Source organism: Giraffa tippelskirchi, chromosome 9, assembly GCF_054371585.1.
Source record: "Giraffa tippelskirchi isolate mGirTip1 chromosome 9, T2T-mGirTip1v1.2.pri, whole genome shotgun sequence".
Classification (NCBI taxonomy): domain Eukaryota; kingdom Metazoa; phylum Chordata; class Mammalia; order Artiodactyla; family Giraffidae; genus Giraffa; species Giraffa tippelskirchi.
Window position 1 is genome coordinate 41,649,070 of NC_137283.1, and position 14,737 is coordinate 41,663,806.

The window sequence follows — 14,737 nt, forward strand, 5'->3', positions numbered from 1 at the left end:
TCATCTGCAGTCAATTCCACTCCCAGCCCCAGGCAATTACTGGTCTGTTTTCTGTCTCTATAATGTTCCCTTTTCTAGAAATCCCCACTCTCTTAAAAGAAAAGTTGAAAGCCCAGAAACAATTCTTCTCTATCCCAGGGCTGAAAAGGGGGACACTTTGAGGGCAAAAAGGTATGTTCTCAAAGAACTCCCAGATGAACTTAGGGTCAGAGAGGCCTGGGTGGGAGAGACCTTTGCACTTTACCAGCTGGCGCTTTTATGTCGCAGACAATAATCAAAGTCACAGCAGCAATGGATGCTGGCCAGGGCCTGGCCTGGCCGTGCTGGCCACACGAGGAGGGAGGATGGATCTGGATGCAGAGGGCAGGAGCTGCTCTCTTCCCAAGGACCAGTGTGTGAGGTGCTCACTATGTGCAAAGAGGTCTTGCCCCACCCAACTTGGATCCCAAAGGCCAAGGCCTTTAATTTGCTCTTTCAGGCTCAGCCAGCCAGTTCTAGTTCTGGCTGGAGAAGCTCTAGTTTCCAACCTTTGTTACTGGGCCCCAAATCCTGTTTCAAACTTACTGGGCTTCATCAGTGTCTGAACAGGAAACTGCCGCTGCACCAGCTGATAAGTGACCGGGGAAATCAGCTTCCACATCAGACCCACAGCAACCAGCCAGAGAAGAGCCGGGCCACAAAAGCAGGGCAAGTCTGGAAGCAAGGCTGGGGGCTGGGCTGGCATCTGCCTGCACATCACTTGGGCAAGTGAAAATCAGAGCGGCCTCCTTCATCCTAATCAGGAACTTGCCATGTATGCTGGAGACTGGAGGCAGACTTATAAATTTCTTTTTTTCTTCAATGACCAGCCTAGGAAGGAAGGGGAACTTTCCAATGTGTTTTGTAGGACAGCCTTTCTCACACTAAAAAGGAGCAAAGTTGTGAGTCTGTGAGTGGGAGCTACTAGACTAATAACAGTGAACATTTATTTGTTTACAGCATCATATGTTCTGTTTTAAGCAGTATCTTATGGAGCAGGTACCATTATCACCTCCATTTCACAGATGAGAAAACTGAGGCCTAGAGAGATGAAGACTGTTCAGAGCCACACACAGTGAGGAGTGGAGCTGAAGTCTGCTGACAGCCCCATTTTTCTACCTGGTACAGTACCGACTTCAGCCATGAAGCTGCCTTGCTCTCCCCGGAGGCTTGTTAATAGGCCTACCTGGAATCCTAGAATGCCTGAGACCAATCAAGGTCTCAGGTCTACTTGAGACCTTTGGTAGCTGACACCAAAGCTACCAAGGCTTCTGCTCTTTCCAGCACTTCAAACTGTCCCAAGAAGCCAGGGGTCTGTGATGGTGAGTCCTGGGAAATCAGTTAGGTAAGTGCTGTTACAAGCTGAACTGTGTACCTCAAAAGGAGATGGTCAAGTGCTAAACACCGGTACCTATGAATGTCGCCTTATTTGGAATCAGGTTCTCTGCAGATGGACTCAAGTTACAATGAGGTCATGCTGGGTTAGGGATGGCTCTAAATCCAATGACCTGCATCCTTATAAGGAGAAGGAGGTCTGGAAACCACAGATACATGCAATACAAGGAGGAGGCTATGTGACTACAGAGGCAGAGATTGGACTGACATGTCCACAAGCCAAGGAGCCCCAAGTACTGCCAGCAAGTACCAGCAGCTGGGAGGGAGGCAGGGAACAGATCCCTCTCAAACCCTCCAGAAAAAACCAACCATGCCAACACCTTGATTTTGGACTTTTGGCCTCACGAGCTGTGAGAGAATAAATGTGTATTTAAACCACCCAGCTCCTGGTAATTTGTTATGGTGGCCCCAGCAAACGAATAGTCACTTTCTCAAAACTTTCCAAGCAGCCCTGTCATTTTGCTGGTTCCCTCATTAACGAGTTAAATAAATCTTTGACATGTGATCACTACCTGGCTGCATGCAAACCTTTTTTTGAAATTACACTTTGCCATGGCACAAACCCAGAGCTATGCAGTTCATTCTCACGGACTGCTAATCTACATGCCCCCCAAAGCCCATCGCTCTGTCCCAGGCACAGCCCAGGCTGAGCCCTCCATGGAGGGCACTCCACCTAGATGGTGGCAGCAGGGAAACAATCCTCTCAGTCTTGGTCTCTTTGAGCAGCTGGAGGGCAGGGGCAGCCTGAGAACAGAAAGCTGAGCGGCGGGAGGGCTGGGGGAACAGGTGGACCTTTCCAATCCTGGCTCCCATCTGAGGAGCGGGGCAGAGGAAAAACACTCATAACCCTGGGCCACGGCTGCGTGACACAAAGCAGACAGCCAGACAGCCCACTGAGGACAGTGAGGTCTTGTGGAGGCTGACTCACTGAGGTTGGCAGCGAAGGATGTGTATGGAGGAGGTCGGCTCCCCTGAACCAGATAATGCCAGGGTGCACACAGTGAGCTTGGGAGAAGGACGCTCTGCCTTCATCCCAGGGCTTATTTCCAAGGCCCGTCTTCTCTCTCAGGACACCTTCCGGGCTGGGGCAGGTAGGGACATGTGAGCGGGGCAACGGGCCGGGTGTGAAGGTCATGTCCGTCATTTACTCACTATGTGATCAGGAACAAGACTCTGACCCTTATCTGAGCTCCCTTATTTGGAAAATTACCACTGTTCTCGCTAGTTCCCAGGGCTGAGAAAACCCCTCACCCAGGGCCTGGGGTAAAACTGACACATAAATGCTAAAAAAAATAATGAAGTCATCCTGAAATGCACCTCCCTTGGCTTTTTTGAGGAAATCATTCTGAGCAAGGAGGGTGAGAGGAAAAGTCAATTAAGTAATTTGTTTTCCAAAAATGAAAAATATCTTGTAATTAAAAAAAATAATTACTGTCTTTCACAAATTCTAACATGTCCCCCCCCACCCCCCACATTTTAACATCTGAAAAACCCAGACACATCTTACTAATTGGTGACATAAATGGATAATTGGTAGCTGTTTTTCTTCATGGTAGTGTATAAAATAATGGTGTCTTTCAAGCAATGGCATCTTAGATTTATGAAATGTGGTCTAAAATTGATACATGCTCACTGTATAAAGTTTAGACACATGGAAGTATACATGATAAACGTTGCCCAAATTCCATTCTTCAAAGACCCTGAAGACACTGACTCCCTGAAGACAACCCACTTTGTGTGAAACCACACATTTCTGTTTTCATTTTCTTAACTGCCCAGAAAATCTCCACAGACCCGTCACCCACACCTCCTCCAGTGCAACAGAGCTAAATTAATGCTCACCTGAAGAGGGCAACCCATAGGGACCTCCCTGGTGGCTTGGCGGTAAAGAATCCACCGGCCAATGCAGGAGACACGAGTTCGATCCCTGATCTGGGAAGATCCCACATGCCACACACACAGCAGCTAAGCCCGTGTGCCACAACTATTGAGCCTGTGCTCTAGAGCCCAGGAGCCGCAGCTACTGAAGCCTGCACACCCTAGAGCCTGTGCTCTGCAACAAGAGAAGCCATCACAATAAGAAGCCCTCACACAGAAACTAGAGAGAAGCCCCTGCTCACCTCAGCTACAGAAAAGCCAGCGCAGCAACAAACACCCAGCACAGCCAGAAAAAAAGAATCCCCCTTACAATGCAGGGGACATGGGTTCAATCCCTGGTCAGAGAATTAAGATACCACATATTGCACCTAAGCCTGTGCCACCACTCCTGAGCCTGTGTGCTCTAGAACAGTGGTCCCCAAACTTTTTGGCACTAGGGGCCGATTTTGTGGAAGACAATTTTTCCATGGACCTAGGGTGGAGGCAGTGGTTTGGAGGTGATTCAAGCACATTACATTTATTGTGCACTTTATTTCTAATGTAACCTGCTGCTGATCTGACAAGAGGTATCGGTCCGCGGCCTGGAGGTTGGGGACCTCTGCTCTGGAGCCTGCGCACTGCAGCGAAGATCCCAAGTGCTGCAACTAAGATCTGATGCCGCTAAAGAAATAAATTGATAAATAAATAGGGCAACACAGTACATATTTGGATTTTGTGATCAGACGCCTTCCCCACCCCAACCCCACAGGCCTGGAGCCTCCCCTGCTGACCAGCCCCCTTGTTAGTGCAGTACCTTGTGCTGACCTGAAGGTGTGGGGCTGAGAGTCCATGACTTAAGCCTTTAAAAAAAACAAAGTATGTGCAGTGCAGTTTGTAGTTTTACTAGTTTCAGGTGACAAAAACAGGGAAGTGTGGGGTCTCATCTGAAAAGAGAGAAAGTGGTGGGACATGAGAAATGCGTGTCCTACGCAAGGACAGGCTTTTTAACTCATGATAAGATTCCCCAGGACCACCAGGAGCTGTCACGCTCAGCTCTGTGCCAACTGAATCGAACGGAAGGAGGAGGCACAAGGGGTCATAATAAGTACGTGTCAACTATTATGAACAGCTGTCAGGAAGCACTGGACTGTGAGAGTCTGAGAGCCACACTTTTCAAAAAAGGGAAAGGTGACTCATTCAAGGTCATTTCACTAGTGATCAGCGGAACCTGCCTGGAACTGAGTCAAGTCCCTAGGCCAGCAGAGCTGGAGCGTTCCCACCACGTCATGTGGCCTCCGGGGGAGGACGCCCTCGGCCCCAAGTCTACCACCGTCACAACTTCAACACAAGACTGAAATGAGAGGCGAGAGGGAGGAGGCGGGGGGAAATACAGCAGCCTGGGGGCCGGCTGGCTATGAATGAGACTTCTGTTTGCCTGCCCTGTGCATCTGGAATTTTGTATGAAAACAATGAACTGCAAGGAGGTGAAAGTGTGTGCCTTAAAGCAAGGCCACCCTCCCATCCCTGCCCCCAACTCGATTTATAAAAGACCTGCTTTGTGTCAAGCACAGCAAAGGAGAAGCTGGGGAATATGCTGGGGTTTGGGGGGGGAGTTCAGGTGTTTGGGGCTGACATCACCAACGTCTGGGAGGAGGCAGCTATGAGAAAAATGGGGTATCAAACTAGAACCTGGGATTTTAAACTCCAGTGGTTTTCCTAACTGCTCTTCTATTTGCGTAATGCTCTACACAAACTTGCAAAATGCTTTCTTGGCCCTTTTCTCCACAGAATGAGAGCTTGGGGAGGGACAAATTTCCTTCCTGCCTGCTGTTTGGGTGCCATTGAGGGCACACTGCTTTGCCCATCCTTGAGAGCTGGGATGGGGTCCTGTCTTCTGTGCCCTCTGGCTTTAAGATCTTCTGCAGGTTAACGGGTCATGATGCTAGCTGCGCGAGGGCAGATGAGAGTGGCGAACAAGCTCCTAGGTAAGGGAACTGGCTTATAGCAAGGCTGGGGGTATGGCAGGGCCTGGAGGCATCTGGGCATGTTTCCGGAATGTAAATCATGCCAGGTTTGCTGGCGGGGGTAGAGGGGAGGTCTTGTGGGGGAGCATTGTGTGAAGCAGGCTGTAGATTGAGTGATGCTGCAGGTGGGTGGGGGGGCGGGGGGGGCATCCACAGGGTTGGGAGTGCTGGTTGACAATCTGGTTGACTAAGGTGTGTAGCTTTTCACTACAGTGAAAAAAAAAGTGACACACAAGTACTGAGATCTAATGAGGGCCTGATTACATCACTCCTCTTCCTCAACCCTCTCCCGGGTCCTCATTTCATTCAGAGAAATAGTTACAATCCTTTCAGTGGCTCTTAGAGCTTGAGTCCCCATGCCTCCTTGACCTCCCTGCCACACTGGCCTCCTAATTCACCCTCAAACATGACAAGCATGCTCCTGTCTCAAAGCTCTTGCACAGGCTGCTCTCTCTGCCTTCCCCCAGATAGTCACTCAGCTCCCTCATTTCCTTCAGAGGCTCAAACATCAGCTTTTCAAAGAGGGCTTCTCTGACCACTTTGTTGGTTTTTCTTTTGTTGAATTTTTTCTTTGCCATGCCCCTCCCCTCAGCTTGTGGGATCTTAGTTCCTGAAATCTTGGGATGCTAACCACTGGATGGCCGGGGAATTTCCTACTTTGAATGGCAACTGCCTGATTGTGTTCCTATCTGCTGTATCATGCCAAATTTTCCTGCAGATCTCTCCTCTGATCATGACGTTTTATCACATATACAAGTTTGTTATCTCTCCAAGAGAATGTAAGTTTCATAAAGATAAGGATTTGTTTAGTTAACTTGCTAGTGCTTAGCACGATGCCTAGCATGGAGTGGGTGCTCAAAAAATTCTTGTTGAAATGAATAAACCACTGTTAAAACAGCAGGCTTTCTTCCGTACAGTGGTCTGGCATGAGTCCTTTTCGCTTACCTGTGCTGTGTTGCTCAGTCATGTCTGACTCTTTGCAACACTGTGGACTGTAGCCCACCAGGCTCCTCTGTCCATGGGATTCTCCAGGCAAGAATACTGGAGTGGGTTGCGATCTCCTCCTCTCGGGTATCTTTCCGACCCAGGGATTGAATCTGTGTCTCCTGCCCACATTGGCAGGCTGATTCTTTACCACTGAATTACCTGGGAAGCCCCCTTCTGGTTGCCTAGAACTGACATTTGTTGGCAGTTGCTCTACACCATGCATTGGACTAAGCCCTTGCCATGCAATAGCTTCTTTAACCAAGTACTATCATTACCCCATTATGCAGATGAGAAAACTGTATCTCAGAGGTTAGTTTCTAAACTCTGGTAGTGATGGCAGAGACAGATGTATGTCTAGATCTGACGACTCCGGAGTGTGGGTTCCTAGCTACATGACACTCATTCCTGATGCAGTAAGAGTCTAAAAAGATAAAACACCAGAACTATAGTGGCTTATAGGTAATCTGTAACTCTTTTTCATATTTTTCTAAATGTATGCTTTTCTCTCCCAGTAAGAAGGTATTTTTTTTTTAAAGACTTTCTTTTTTTTTGATGTGACCAGTTTTAAGATCTTTATTGAATTTGTTATAGTGTTGCTTCAGTTTTACGTTTTTGGCTCTGAGGCATGTGGGATCTCAGCTCCCAGATCAGGGATCAAACCCCCACCCCCTACATTGGAAGGCGATGTCCTAACCACTGGACTACCAGGGAAGTCCCCAGTAAGCAGGTATTAATTTTATAATTAAGAAAGAAGAAGGTTGATCTGCTTGTCCATCTGTCCATGAGGCCTGACCACAAAGTGGGGACCCTGAAGAAGATGACTGCGCACTGCCCTTCTGGGAGCCTCTGAATTCCAGAATCTCTGGGAACCTGGTTAAGAGCAGGAGGGATTTAGGGACTCCTGCACAGACAGTGGAGGAAGAAAGACAACTTCCAGGTCACTTGTAAGGACCGCAACTATTACCAGAAGCAAGGGGTAAGATGGGAGGGAAACCGTTCGCCGCATGTGCAACCATGCAACTTTTTTACCTTTTTGATTCTGGCAACATGTAGCCAGAAAAAAAAATAGGCTTCAAGGTCTGATACCAGCTTAATCTATGCCACCTTCCCCAAATTATGCTTGGCTTTAAAGCTGTGACCTGGCTTACATTAAAAAACATAAATATTTATTTGGCTGAACCAGGTCTTAGTTGCATGTGAGATCTTTAGTTGTGGCATACGAACTCTCAGTTGTGGCATGTGGGATCTAGTTCCCTGACCAGGAATTGAGCCTGGGCCTCTGCATTGGAAGCACAGAGTTCAAGCCCCTGCACCTTCCGGGAAATCCTACGTCTTGTATTTTTTACCCAAAACTTTTCCAAGAAGACAACCCAGCCCTCTATACCTTGGTGTGAGTTTCTGTCCTGCAGGGTCTAGTCAGGAGGATAGGGACCCTGTGACAACTCTGGACCTAAATCCTCCAGTTGTCAGTAAGCACCACAGTACGGTCTAGAAACTAGCACTTCTGGTAAAGAAGTTAAAAAGCCAAGAGCATGTCTGTTCTTAGGAAAGACACACTAAAGAAAAGGAACATGATGGAAGAGCTGACATTCTCAAACAATTCAGGGAAAAAAAGGTGTGTTTGAGTGATAAAGCAAATGTGGCAAAGTGTAAACAGTGAATCTGGGTGAATGGTAAACCGGAGGGAGCTCCTTGGGTTGTTCTTACAGTGTCTCTGTGGGTCTGAAATCACATCAGAATAAAAAGTTACAAAGAAAAGGAAGTAAATGTGTGCTGAATTAACTAATGTGCTTAGCTTAGTGTTCAGAGAAGTTGAACAAGGGTCCAATACCTTGTCTTGTGCTAAACTCATCCAGGAATTGGAGAAAACTGTGATCATCTCACTCCTCTTCCCATCCTCTGGATCCTCGTAAGCTTCCTGGTATGGAAAACATCCCGCTTGGATAAGAGCTTTGATCATAAAAATGCAATAAATGCCCAGAGCCTGAGATCGGAATTTTTGGAAGGGACTGTAGGAGACTGGAAGGGGAAACTTGGTACCTCCTCACGGCGAGGCCAAAGCACGGTCAACATGGAGTAAATCGGAAAACGCACAGGGCAGTGTTGGGGCGTGGCAGGGCAGCGAGCAGACAGTCCTGCCAGGAGGACCTCAGTTTAATAGGGGGTTGAAGCTACACACAGATGACTCCTGGGATGGAAAGTGCTGGGGGGAGGAGGAGGGTCACAGAAAAAGTCCTCCAGGGGCTAAGGGCAGGGAGGCTGCTTCGGGCATTTTTGAAGGAGACTGGGAGAGACAGAGCGAGAAATGCCCGCATAGAATGTGGCCTCATGATAAATTCCCTTTCGGCTGAAGCTGGCCTGCTGGTTCTGCGCAAAGTGTGGCGGGGCACCCTCTGCACACCCTGCTCCCTCTGTCTCGACCATTTATTACACCTCAAATAAATGTGAGGTGTCCTCCCAAACCCAGCTCTTCCTCCAGGCCTCGCTCCAGTGTGCAAGAAACCATTCACACACCTGACATTTTCCTCCCTTCCCCTTTGCAGTGCCTTCCTGTAACATCCTCCCAAAAGCTCAGATCTTTCCTTCAAGGCCTGTCAGAGTCTTGTCCCCTACCAATTTCTCCAGCCACTCCCTGGAATAGTCATTTGACTCTGAAAGTAGAGGCGTCAGTATGACTTAGCGGTTCAGTTGATGCTTCCTGAGGAGGCATGGAGGAAGCTATTTTGAATTGACCAATCCTACCACACTCTTTGCAGTGCAGACCCTCTGAGAGCCATTTCTGAATATCCTGACGAAGCACTGGTGGCTGGAGGAGGAGCCTCAGACTGGGAGGCGGCCTTGTCACATGGCAGGGACAGTTGAGGGAGCCAGCTCACTGGACCTCAGGCTGGCTTGGGTGGGTGCATTCCCTGGCTGCAGAGTAGTCATGGAAGGAGAGGTGAGTTCTGGGGAAAAACAGATGGAACCGGGACCCGTGCAGTGAGGAGACACAAGGACTGCAGACTTGGTGGCAAGGAACACTGTCTGTTATAGAAGATGCTGCCACATGCGGCTGGCTGTGTGCTTCCCGTTGCAACAGGGAGCCAAATGAAAGTGGGGAAGCATATAAAGATTTGTCTTGGCCCAAAAAAAAGGTCCCAAATGTCCAACCCTCAGGGCAGTCTATTAGGGTGTAGGGTGACCTGAAAAAAATAAGGGCAGCATGCTGGGGGCTTCACAGAGTTAGTCCATTTAAAGACTGTTCTTCTGTTTGTTTTTTGTTGTTTTTTTTTTGATACAGGTCCCAGAATCTAAAAAGCTCTGAAAACCAAGTCTTTGGTTTGGCATCAAAACTCATCTGGCAGATAATCCTGTCCTGAATTGACACATGGTTATTTATAGCTTTCACTTATTCCACTTAGTTGAATATTCATATGGTTCACTGCAAAAATTTTACATGTTATTATGAAGTATTATATGCACCACATTACCTTTCAAAATGTACAAACTTTCAATTCCAAAACAAATCTGGCTTCTTCCAGGGTTTCATAAGGAACTGCAGACCACTATTAGATGCATCCTGTTTTTCAGAGGGAAAGTAAATAGTAGCTGTGGTTTGTTTTTAGAAAAAATTTAAAATGTTACTGCTGGACAAAATTAAATGTTGGCAACCCTAGGTCTAGTTCCAAAATTTCTGGAACATTTTTATTGTTCTAAGTCCAACTCTGGCATAAGTCACTTCTGGTACTTTACAAATCTAGGCGTGATTAGAACAGAGGTTGCCAGCTTGTTAGTCACACTGGCAAAAAAAAAAAAGCCTGCAGACATGTTTTATTTGCTTCACAGAGTGCGTTATCCCCTCCCCTTTTATCTGGAAAGTGAACAGAAAGTCCAGTTTCCAGTTTCTCTTGACAATTCAGAAGATAATGGCAATAGTCATGCCGGGCATGTAATCATCTGGAGCCAAGAGTCAGGTACCCTTCTCTGCTTTCTAGTCAATTTCCTCTGGAACACCCAGCTTGGCTCACGGTCACTGGACAGACAGACTAGCAGAGACTTGATTTTCCTACGTTAAGACTTTCGGTCACCAGCTCCACACATGAACTGCTCTAGCCAATACCTCCACACAACTAGGAGGCTGCAGCTCTAGGGAAGGCTGCAGCAGAGGCTTCTGGGAGGCCAAGAGCAACTTGCTTGACTCAGTGAGCGCCTTCCCTCGCTGATGACACAAAAGAGCTTGCTTAAGAATTCCTTCTCACTTTCACAGCAACTCCCGCCAAAGCGGCAATTATCAGGAATACTGTCAGCCTGCCTGAGGCCCAGCTGCTGAAAGTCTGTGTGTAATATGGTCCCTTCGACCACAAGAACGACAGCATTTCATAAAATGGTATTAATGAATTTAAACAGCTCTTTTTTAAAAAAGGCACAATACAAAGCAAAATACAGTGATTTTGGGTTACTCAACTGAAACCTGTTCAACCGGAGCCAACACTTGGGTCACAGTGGAGCCTGCATAGGTAAAATACACCACTCTTACAGAGATGGTCTATTTAATCAGAACTCTTTTCTTCAAACACAAGCATATAAGACAATATAGGCAACACTCTTGTACCTGTCATCCCAAATGAACAAGTATTAAATTCTGCCACATGTGCTTTTAAATAAAAAGAAAGCATTCATGTCAGTTAAAGCTGGTGTCCTTTCTCTCCCACCATCATCCCAGAAGCATAAGAGCTTCATATAACTTCACGTAACTATATGAAGTTAGTATCTACTGTCAGTAGTTAAACATTTCCTACAAAGACAACAGAATGGTTTTTGTTTTTCCTTCAATGTTATTTGAGCTCTAGCAGAACTGATAACATAGACTCACTTCATTAATGTTAACTATTGTGTAGTGTTCCATCACAAGGTCACAGTTCCTCTCTATCCTTATTGATGGACATTTAGGTTGTTTCTAAGTTTTTGCTCTTGTACCTGTGTGACCAACAGAACGTTGGCAGAGTGACGGCAGATCCCTTCAGATTCAGACTCCATCGTCTGTGTGCTCTGCTCTCTCTTCACTCACTCACTCACTCTGGGGCAAGCTGGCTGCTGGGCTGAAGCAGCCCTGTGGAGAGGCCTTCCTGATGCGGAACTGAAGGAAGCCTTAGGCTGACAGCCAGGCATCCTCTAGCCCCAGCCAACACCTTGACTGCAACTTGAAGAGACACCGTGGTCTAGATCCACTCAGCTGAGCTGCTCCTGGATCCTCAGAAACTGTGTGAGATAATAAATGTTTCCTATTTTAAGCTGATAAATTTGGGGGTAAACTGTTGTATAGAAATGGGTAACTAAAACAAATTTTGAGGAGTCTGCTATGAAATGAGACCAGACAAACAAATAAATTTTAAATATTCAAAGACAAATGATTCAAGCAGGCCAAAGGTTCTGTTTACTCCGGGTACGATCCTAGTATGTATCCTGCTTCACAGTGCACTCTCACCTCACAAAGAAAGGGCTTTATGTGGACACAGCACATATATAATTCACCACGTAATTTTTGGCTAAAGTATTTAAAATACAAAGCTTTTTTTTACTAAAATTACATGACTAGATCAACTCTTCTCATGGATTTTTGTCAGTGATTTTATTAGCTACATAAAGTAATAAATCAGAAACGTCCAACTTTCAAACTACACCAAATTTTGTTTGCAGAAGAAACTGTGGTCAGCTCTATGTACACGGAGGAAAAGAAAAATTTGGTTAAAAATATCCAAAGGGCTTCCCTGGTGGCTCAGACAGTAAAAAAGATCCAAAACACATGAACTCTTTGAATTTAGTTATGGAGTCTAAGGAATGGCGGGAATGAGGGAGGTTAAATAAGCATAGGCTAATTATCTCAGAGCAAGTTTTCAACCAAAACCAGAATGGTATAACTACGCAAAGATTTATGAACAGTGAAGTAATTTACAGCGGAAACCTGTGATTCAAGAAGTGGAAACGGTTGAGGTTTCTTAAGTGCCTTTGGTGCTCCTTCCTTACTGGTGTTCCTTCATCTGCTTTAACAGCCCACCACGAGCAAGCCTTCTCAGCCCAGCAGGAACAGAACCCTGCCATTTAAGAGGGAAAAATATGCTGTCCAAGCACACATGCCTGCTTCAAATTCTATGTGGAAGAAAATCAGAGAAATACAGAAAAATTTAGGATTAAAACAAATCCACTAGGATGTAATTTCATAGACGTCTGAATCTCTGCTAAATGAAATCTGGCTACCTAGATGTCCTCTGGCCAACTCTAGAGGTCAAATGAAAAGATACAGGGAGCAGCAAGTGTGAACAGTTGGGAGCATATCCAGAAAAAGTTCCTTTACTCTCCTATCCAGCCCCCAGTCCCTTCTGCTTTTATTCTCAATGCTCTTGTCTTTTTCATATGCTTTATCTCAGCGTCCTTGTATAACAGGGTAACAAATCATGTAAGATCTGGGCTGAAATCTTTTGGAAGAAACATGGAGCTGCTCTATCTGCTAAATGAGCAGCACTGTAAACACATGTAACAAGATATGGTGATTGCCTTCATGTGCAAGGGTTTATTGGTTCCATCCAATCCATGGCCCAGACTAATAAGACACTTTCCCCTATTTAAGAAAAAAAAATTCTCTATAACAATAACTACAACAAGGCAACTCCAAACAACCCATTAAAAAGTGGGCAGAGGATCTGAACAGACATTTTCCCAAAGATCCACAGATGGTCAATAGGAACATGAAAAGATGTTCAACATTACTAATTATAACGGAAATGCAAACCAAAACCACAGTGAGATACTACCTCACACCTGTCAGAAAGGCTATTACTGAAAAGAAATAATGAACACGGAGAGGATACAGGTAAAAGGGACCCCTTGTACACTGCAGCCATGAAATTAAAAGATGCTTGCTCCTTGGAAGGAAAGTTATGACCAACCTAGACAGCATATTAAAAAGCAGAGACATTACTTTGCCAACAAAGGTCCGTCCAGTCAAGGCTATGGTTTTTCCAGTAGTCATATATGGATGTGAGAGTTGGGACTATAAAGAAAGCTGAGAGCAGAAGAATTGATGCTTTTGAACTGTGGTGTTGGAGAACTCTTGAGAGTTCCTTGGACTGCAAGGAGATCAGACCAGTCAATCCTAAAGGAGATCAGTCCTGAGTGTTCATTGGAAGGACTGATGTTGAAGCTGAAACTCCAATACTTTGGGCACATGATGCAAAGAGCTGACTCATTTGAAAAGACCCTGATGCTGGGAAAGACTGAGGACAGGAGGAGAAGGGGACGACAGAGGATGAGATGGTTGGATGGCATCACCGACTCAATGGACATGAGTTTGAGTAAATTCCGGAAGTTGGTGATGGACAGGGAGTCCTGGCATGCTGCAGTCCATGGGGTCGCAAAGAGTCAACTGTTGGGAGTACTGAAAAAACTGGTGTAGCCACTATGAAAACAGTATGGAATGTCTTCAAAAAATTAAGTCTAAATTAGAACTACTATATGACTCAGCTATTCCACTTCTGGGTATTTATTCGAAGAACACAAAAACACTAATTTAAAAAGATATATGTACCCCTGTGTTCATTGCAGCACTGTTTACAATAGCCAAGATATGAGAACAACCTAAGTGTCCACTGACGGATGAAAGGATAAAGATATGGTATATGTGTGCAGTGCAATAATACTCAGATGTAACAAAGAACGTTACAACATGCAAAGAATTTGCAACAACATGGACAGACCTTGAAGGTATTATGTAAGTGAAATGTCAGACAGAGAAAGTATACTACTCACACGTGGAATCTAAAAAAATAAACAAATGAACAAACAAAGTAAAACAAAAACAAAGTCACAGATACAGAGAACAGGTCAGTTGTTACCAGAGGGTGAGTGGGTTGAGCAAAATGGGTAAAGGGGGTTAATTGATGACGATGATTGATGGTAACTAGACTTCTGGTGGTCATCACTTTCTAGTGTACATAGATGTTCAATTATAATACTGCACACCTAAAAATTTAAATCCTTCAATAGCTGCAAGGTACAGTTCAAACCATTTACCAGGGCAAAACTCCAGGATAGTACATAAAACCTTAAACATGCTCTCCCATTCTAGGAAAATCAATTTCAGATCTCAGCGGTTTGTAAATCCAGGTATGTCGAGAGAAACCAGTCCTGTTCCCCAGACTGCCTCTAAGGGAAACTTACTTTGACTCTGCGACCAGATGTCCCTGGGCTAGATGGCGGAAGGTGAGAGGAAATGCACCCTCTCTCTATGGTCCCACAGGCTCCTATGTCTTCCTCTAGCACCCTATACTGGGACTGCCAGCCTGCATGCCTGTATTTCTCCTTCACACCAAAAGCTCTTTGGCAATAGTAACTGAGTACTGGCAGGACTGGCACAATGCCTCATATCAGACACTCAAAAAGTATTTGCTAAATGAATGGATATTAAACCAGTAAAGCACAGA

General features: G+C 45.7%; 1 long non-coding RNA gene across 1 annotated transcript; it reads right to left on the reverse strand.

Annotated features, from left to right (window-relative positions):
- Positions 1-9,487: 9,487 nt before the first annotated feature.
- LOC145519865 (uncharacterized) lies at positions 9,488-14,231 on the reverse strand. The gene is made up of 2 exons (XR_014063979.1): positions 11,238-14,231; positions 9,488-9,840 (listed from the first exon to the last, which is right to left on the reverse strand). It is a non-coding gene; the product is annotated as an uncharacterized LOC145519865 (long non-coding RNA).
- Between the last annotated feature and the right edge of the window lie 506 nt (positions 14,232-14,737).